A 7082-nucleotide genomic window follows, 5' to 3' on the forward strand; every position below is an offset into this window, starting at 1 on the left:
ACTCAATGAGTGAAGAGGGAAGATAAGCTTTCTGACATTCTCCTTGCTGTTTGATACATGCACGAGACAAAACCAACCACCTACACCTTGATTCTTGAGGAATACTTCAGATTTGGCACTCTCAGCAGTGTAACGCAACCACAGCCACAGAGAAGACTGCAGGGTGAAATTAGTGCCAGTGTCAGGCTGGCAGGTAAATTACCTGTACAGTATGTAGCAAAGTTACAGGCTGTGTGCAACACACACAGTTAAATGATAGGAAATAAAGTACTCTTTAGAGAGGGATGGAGGAGATTATTATTAGTTATCTTAACTTCAGTTAAAAAAAAAAAAAAAAAACTAAAAAAAAACCACTTTAACAAATAATTCCCTTTAAACACTTTCTAATCTGATTTCTAGGGATATTTTCCTCTGAGAGAGGAATTTAGCACATTAAGTGCAAAAGAAGATTATAACAATTCAGTTTACTGTAACAGAGACTTCTTGCATTTTTCCAAGTTCCATTACACCGTTATTTCTTAATTGCATTTGATGGCAATTCTAGGTTTTACTTTCCTGATTCCCATTTGGGTCCTCAAAACTGATTGGAGCTATTTTAACTCAGAGTTTTGAGTTACTGCTCTGTGGATTATAGCCACACTTGTCTATAATGATTTCCTTTATCTATGTCACTTTTGAGTTTTACATTAGTTCAGTCCTGGATATCTATCTATCTATTTATTTTTTTATTTTATTTCCCCCATTTTCTTGCCTTTAAACAAACAAAGAAAAAAGAATTCTACACATCAGGATACATTCTGCTCTCTTCTGGCCCTTACAAGCCTACAAAGCTGCCAGGGCTGAGCATGTGCAACCGAGCCCATCAGTCTGCCCATAGTTTTTGATGTATTTGACAAAGTATCTCTACACCCTAAACAGTCAGTGAGTTAGAAAATGAATAGAAGTTACAACAAAGAAGGCTAGCATATGAATGGATTTATTCCTTCAATACAAGAAGAAATATTTCAGTTTTCCCACTCTTCACTGTCAACTCTGTACATATGCTGTCTTCTCAACTCACTGATACACGCTGCAATGCCATGACCCTAAAACAACCATTTATAAGACACACAGAGTCCATTTTAATGCTAACAATTTTAATATATTCTGTGAGAAGGCCCCATCACTTATAACTTACAACTTTTCTCCTAAAGCATGTTATCTCTTGTAAAAAAATCTTTTAAATACAATTCTGTTAATTTCGGCTAATTCATCCCTATAAGACAACACCAAGGAAACACTGACACTGAAGTAGACAAGAAATACTTCAGCAAGCCTGTTTAAATCAAATTCAGCTCACAGTAATGGTCACTGGTTGTATTTAGCCTTAGGTGCTTAGAACTCTGCATACACTTTGAATTTTTCACATTTGATGTTCGGTGGAAAACGGTTCACCTAAAATTCATTAGTAATTGCCACCTACTCTACTGCAGGCAGTGGGCTACTATGTTCCTTGGAAAATTAAAAATAAAATATAGGCAGCTGCACAAATGATTCTGTCGAGGGCTAATCAATATGTTTTACATTCGAGTTACAAGTTTGCACAATTTAGAAAAATCAATATAAATTTAATTAAATTCTAGATGTGATTTTTTGATTCGCAGGAAGGACACACAATTCCTTATCATCAAAATCCTCAGATGAATGCAAGAAAAAAATCCCTGACACTTCAGAAATTTAAACATTTTACATTTGTTCAACAGAAAATGCTACCTCGCTCTCATATTCAGATTATTTTTGAACAGTTCTTTAAGGCTACCTAAACATCTGGTAGCTGGATAAAGATGCTCAGCAGCTCAGCAGACAGATCCTGCACCTTTCCTTCAAGTGCCATGCAAGCTAAAGCCTCGCTAGTTGCAGGTAGCTGCATTCCCCCTCCCTGAAGCAAGCACTCTGTCCCTGTGCTGGAGGTGGCTGCTAGCTCCTTTTAGCTCTACACTGCATTGAGAATGGGCTCAGTGCTGCAACATACTTCACATTTTCCAGAATATTTTCCCTAGGCAAACAGATAAACTTGTTTAAGAACCCTCCCTAGAGGTGTTTGCCTGCTCACAGGTACCAGTTTTAAATACATCAGAGGTTACTGATGAATTGCAGAAACTTTGTTTTAGACCGAAATAAAACATCCCTTTTAACAAAACAACCTGAAACAGTTAAAAATAGTAGTTTATTTAGGGCAGGAGTAGTGCCCTCTTTAACCCCTACTTTTAAAACACATGCACTGCCCTGAAAGGAGGGGACTGAAGGGCACCATTTTGACTGCCTACGTGCGCAGATGGACGACCATTAGGAGTGGCTGCACCTGGGAAATAGGGGCTTTTGGAAGTCCACACACTCTCACAAAGTTTTTTAATTTAAATCTCAATGTTCTACATTGGAAAACTCATTTTTCAGGATTATTACTATGTAAAATGTACACATCAAGAATTACACTTGAACCAAGCACTCAAGAAAAGTTCAATACGTGTCAGTTCAGATTCCCGTATTTGCTGTACTGCTGTAGAATACTGAAGTTAATAACTTTTAAACATCAGTGAATAGGATTGATAAATATCTCAGTAGGTCTTCAATACACTTCCAACTCCCCACTTTACCAGCAGGAACTTGGGTAGTTTTACCAACAACTGCCCCACAGTTTTGGTTTCTTTGGGTGTTTTAATTTCAAAAAATCATGAAAAAACATAGCAAAATCATATATAACCAAAGCAATGTGTAACAGAGAAGATTAGCTCAACTCTTAGAAGTAAGGAAGCTTGGAAAATTATTTCTGTTTTTATTACACACCGCATCATCCCTGCAAGAATTCAGTTTTCTACAAAAAGAGAGTAATTCTATTCATGAGAAACAATCCTAAGTAGCATTTATCTACTTCTATTGTCCTCATCATCTGGATTATAGCTTAAAAGCAAATCCATTTCAGAAGAGCATCAAATTCTGTGAGAACACCCTTCCTCCTCCCTATGTCCTGAGTTTTCTGCTATAGTTGGATACACTGAATTTACTTTGTAATGCACAGCTGTAGGTCAAGAGCCATCCCCCACAACATGTGTTTCTTTCCTATTGTTAGGATGGACGCCTCTACCTATCCTCAGCATCACCAAATTGATCATTCAGAAGCTCTGAAGGAGGTGAAAGGGCTGTAACATATTTAATGCTTCGCACTCACTGTCACAGATGTGCTGTTTTAAGAGCTCTTAAATACTGCTCTCAGCACCACCAACCAGTTCCCTGCAGTTGGTTCTGTGCAGCCACTGCTCCCTACCATGGTACATTAAAAATAACCAAACACCAACATGCAGTGTACTGCTATTAATTTATCAGCTTTCTACAAATTTCAGGACAAAATACCTTCACAGTCTGTAAAAAGAAGAGATCAGTGTAAAAAAAAAAAAAAAAAAAAAAAAAAAAAAAAAAAAAAAAAAAGGAAAAAAAAGGGGTTTGGGAAGGAATTTTGAAGCATGAATTCTCGCTAACAACAAAAAAGATCGCTCACCCCCGAAAGACAGTTATGGAAATATGTTCAGTGTCATTCCTTCACACAAACTGATTAATCTTCCTTCCCTAATGAGCTCCTTTTCAAGCCTAGGAGTAACTGATGTGATTTAATTTTCACAAGTGTGACTCAGTGGAAAACTTGGAGCTTTCTTCCAAAATCTCCAACCACAAGGCTGCCCCAGTCAACAGCCACTGTACAACAGCTCTTTGGTCACACTTGCAGGGAAGGTACGGACCATTTGCGAACACATGCTATCAAACACAAAGGGCTGCCACAACTGATATTCAAATTCCAGAGGTTCAAAGCAAACATTTGCTCCAGCAGCCTCCCTACAAGCTGAGTGCACCATCTTCCCTCTCCAAAACTCCATACCTGTGTTCCATTTCTAACCTGGAAGCAAACACAGTCCGCAAAAACAAAGCACGTGCAAAGGAAACGCTGTAACTCCTCGCAAAGATATCGAATCGCCATGCTCAGAGGAGACTAATTTTCTTAAAACAGCTTGTTTTCCTGAAAATCACAATCCATAGGAGATCATCCAAAGAAGCAGAGTGTTTCACACTGTGACAGTTCAACATTTCCAAGTTAAAAATCAAGTGAAAAACCGTACCAGCCCGAACGGATGCGAAAAGTACGCGTGCACACACAGATGCGTACGTATCCCATGAAACTAGACCTCGGTTAGGATGATTTTTCCTTTTCTTAGACAAAGCCAGAGGCGATTCTCCCAAGTGATGTTGTTACACAGCCAAGGTGTACTTGTAAAAAAAATAAAAAAAAAAAAGCCCCTCGTTCGGCCAATTAAAACCTACAGTTATTTGCACCATTCTCAAAACCTTTTGGAACTGCTCAGAAGGTTTAAGCGCACAACAAGGGCCGCAATGCTGTTCAACAAACTCAAGTGTCCCCAGTAACACTGAACTTATTTACAGTAAAAATAATGCACTTTGCAACTCCTACAAAAGAGCCACGAAACCACACTGCGCACACAGGGTCTCCTCCCAGGGAGCTCACAGGTAGCACAGCAAGGTCAGGTTTTAATGTAACAACATGGGACTCCTCCATTCCTGCAACACCCACTCCAGAAAGAGCTCTCCAAAACACAGCCTTCACATGAACACATCAAGAAAAACCTCGTGACGCACAACAGAATGGCTTCGATCCGAACGAATCTGAGCATTTCCCCCTGTTATCTACAGCTAATTTTTCAGACCAGCGCTGATTTGATACCTTTCCATTAAAAAAAAAAACAACCAACGAACCACCCGCCTGCCATAGGCAGAGGCGCTGAGAACCATAGGAAAAGAGAAGCTGTCTCTTTAAAATGCCCTGATCCCACGTGGAACCAACATCAGCAGCACTTTCGCATTAACTTCAACGTGAGGCGAGATGAGGCATCCTCATTTCACATAAACACAACGAGGGGAGCGCAGAACGCCCGCCTGGTGGGACGCAGACAGGTGAAGGGACGTGGCAGGCAGGGCAGCAGGCAGAGCAGGAGGGGTGCCTGCCTGGAGCACCGAGCCTTCCCTGTGGAGCATTACCTCAGCCCCACACCGCTCCGCAGGATCCAGTTTAAAGAGAGGAGGGAGCCACCAGGAAAACTCGAGATTGAAAGGCAACGAAAACGCACTTCATAAACCGGAAAGGTTTACACTTTGCCTCACACATCCTAATTAGATCAGGAAAGTGACACTACAAAGGCACTGCATTCCGGTCCGAAAAAAAAAAAATAATAAAAAGGACAGAAAAAGAAGGCAGAGAAAAGGAGAGGAGCCCCCAACTCCAAACTCCCCCCCAAACACCCGAAAAGCATTAAAAAGGGAAGTTATCCAGCAGCACATGCAGCATTTATCTTATCTGGGATCGCTGCGCATTGCCCCAAAGTTGTGCACTTTCTGCACTCCCATCTCCCCCTACCTCTGCCTCCCGAAAGGGATTTTCACGTTTCCCCATTGTCGGTGGCGAGTGAGAGGAGGCTTTTGCCTTCCCAAAGAATTCATCAACAAAAAAAAAAATAATAAATATTAACTCCTTGCTCCCTGAAACCCGAAAACGGCCTCGGGAAGCCCGGGGTTTTATCCTGTCACCTCGAGGGGGAAAAGGAGGAGCAGCCCCGATTTTTAGGTATTTTTTGGCATTTTTTTCTGATTTTTATTTTGTTATATGCCTCAGTTCTCCCTCCATTTTGGTTGTTTATGATACTGACAACAAGCTGTCCCTGCTCTCTCTCTCTCTCTCTCCGGATCTCTCCTGCTTTCAGTTAGCGATCCCCCTCCCCAGCGCAGCCCGGCTCGGCGCTCCTCGGCTCCGCACTGTGCTCCCAACACACGCCGATGGGGCAGGGGAAGGCTCCCGGGCCACCCGGAGGGGGAGAGCGGGCAAATTCGTTGCTTTACCCCGGAAAAAAAACCCACTTTTGTCCAAAAAACCGAGGGGAAGGGGGGGCGAGCGCCCCAAAGTCGCTCCGGATCCCCCCCAAAGCGGCGGCCGCCGGGGCCGGGGGACCCCCTCCGGGTAGCCGGGTCCGCGGGGGAAATTTCTGTGCGAAATTCGGCCGCTTTGAGGCGGGGGGCGAATTTATATTAATTTTTTCCCTCATTTTTCGGCACCGCCGCCTCTAATGTCTTCCGCTCCCTCTCGCCGCTCTCGCCGCTGTCACTGCCTTCGCAGCACAGGCTCCGCTCGGGCGAGGAGGGGAGGGGGCGGCCGCGCGGCTCCCGCTCCTGCCCCGGCCCCGGCCCCGGCGGGGGTCTGCGCCGGGCACCCCGCGCCCTCCCTCCCTCCCTCCCGCCGGCCCCGGGCAGCGCGCTGCCTCGCCCGCTCTCTCGCGAACCACCAGAGCGCCGCGGGGAGGGAGGGGAGGAGTGGAGGAAACTCCTGAGAGAGGTTTTGCCGAAAATCATCGCTTTCTCCCTCCGAGGGAGGAGGGCGGGGGGCAGCGCTCGCCTCCCCTTCCCTGTTTTTCCCCCCTCCGGGGCGAGGGGGGGGGGGGGGGCCGGGCGGGGGGGGGGGGGGGCTGGGGGGGGGGGGGGGAGAAGGATGGACGCGGGGATGATTAACACCAACTTTTCCTCGCCGCTCGCCGCTCCTCGCTCCTCTCCCCCCTCCTTCTCCTCCTCCCCCTTCATAATTTAAATAACCCTGATATTTCCCTGCTAAACCCCGGCGCTTGCCCCCCAAACCCGCAGCAGACTCACCGCGGGAGCCTCAGCATCCCCTCTGCGCCCCGTTTCCACCCTTTACAGTGTTCTCCGATTTTTCTGTAATTTTTTCCCCATATTTCGGGCTGGACGCGGCGGGCCTGGAAATTGTTTGCTTTCCCGTCCTTCCAGCAGCCATTGTAGTGTATGCGCTGCGGTGCAGCCCAGCCTGCCGCACACGCCGCGCCCACACCGCCCGCCGCCCACACGCACCGCGGGTTGGACGCCTCCCCCCGTCACTCAGCGCCGCGGCCGCGCCCCGCCGCCGGCGCCTGCGGCCCGCGCCGCCCGCCCCGTTGGTGGAAGGAGGCGCCGCTCAAGACCGGGGCGGGCCCGCCGCCGCC

At 46.0% G+C, this 7082-nt stretch overlaps 1 protein-coding gene across 3 annotated transcripts in view; it reads right to left on the reverse strand.

Annotated features, from left to right (window-relative positions):
* PLAG1 (PLAG1 zinc finger) overlaps positions 1–6930 on the reverse strand; it is a 55967-nt gene extending 49037 nt beyond the window's left edge. For all 3 annotated transcript variants that reach the window (XR_006178457.1, XR_006178460.1, XR_006178456.1), the window contains exon 1: positions 6736–6930. The gene's annotated coding sequence lies outside the window, so the exon portion shown is untranslated. The remainder of the gene's footprint in view (positions 1–6735) is intronic.
* Positions 6931–7082: the final 152 nt, after the last annotated feature.

The sequence above is a fragment of the Lagopus leucura genome, unplaced genomic scaffold, assembly GCF_019238085.1.
Source record: "Lagopus leucura isolate 7727_CA_CO unplaced genomic scaffold, USGS_WTPT01 Super-Scaffold_100002, whole genome shotgun sequence".
NCBI classification, from domain to species: Eukaryota; Metazoa; Chordata; class Aves; order Galliformes; family Phasianidae; genus Lagopus; species Lagopus leucura.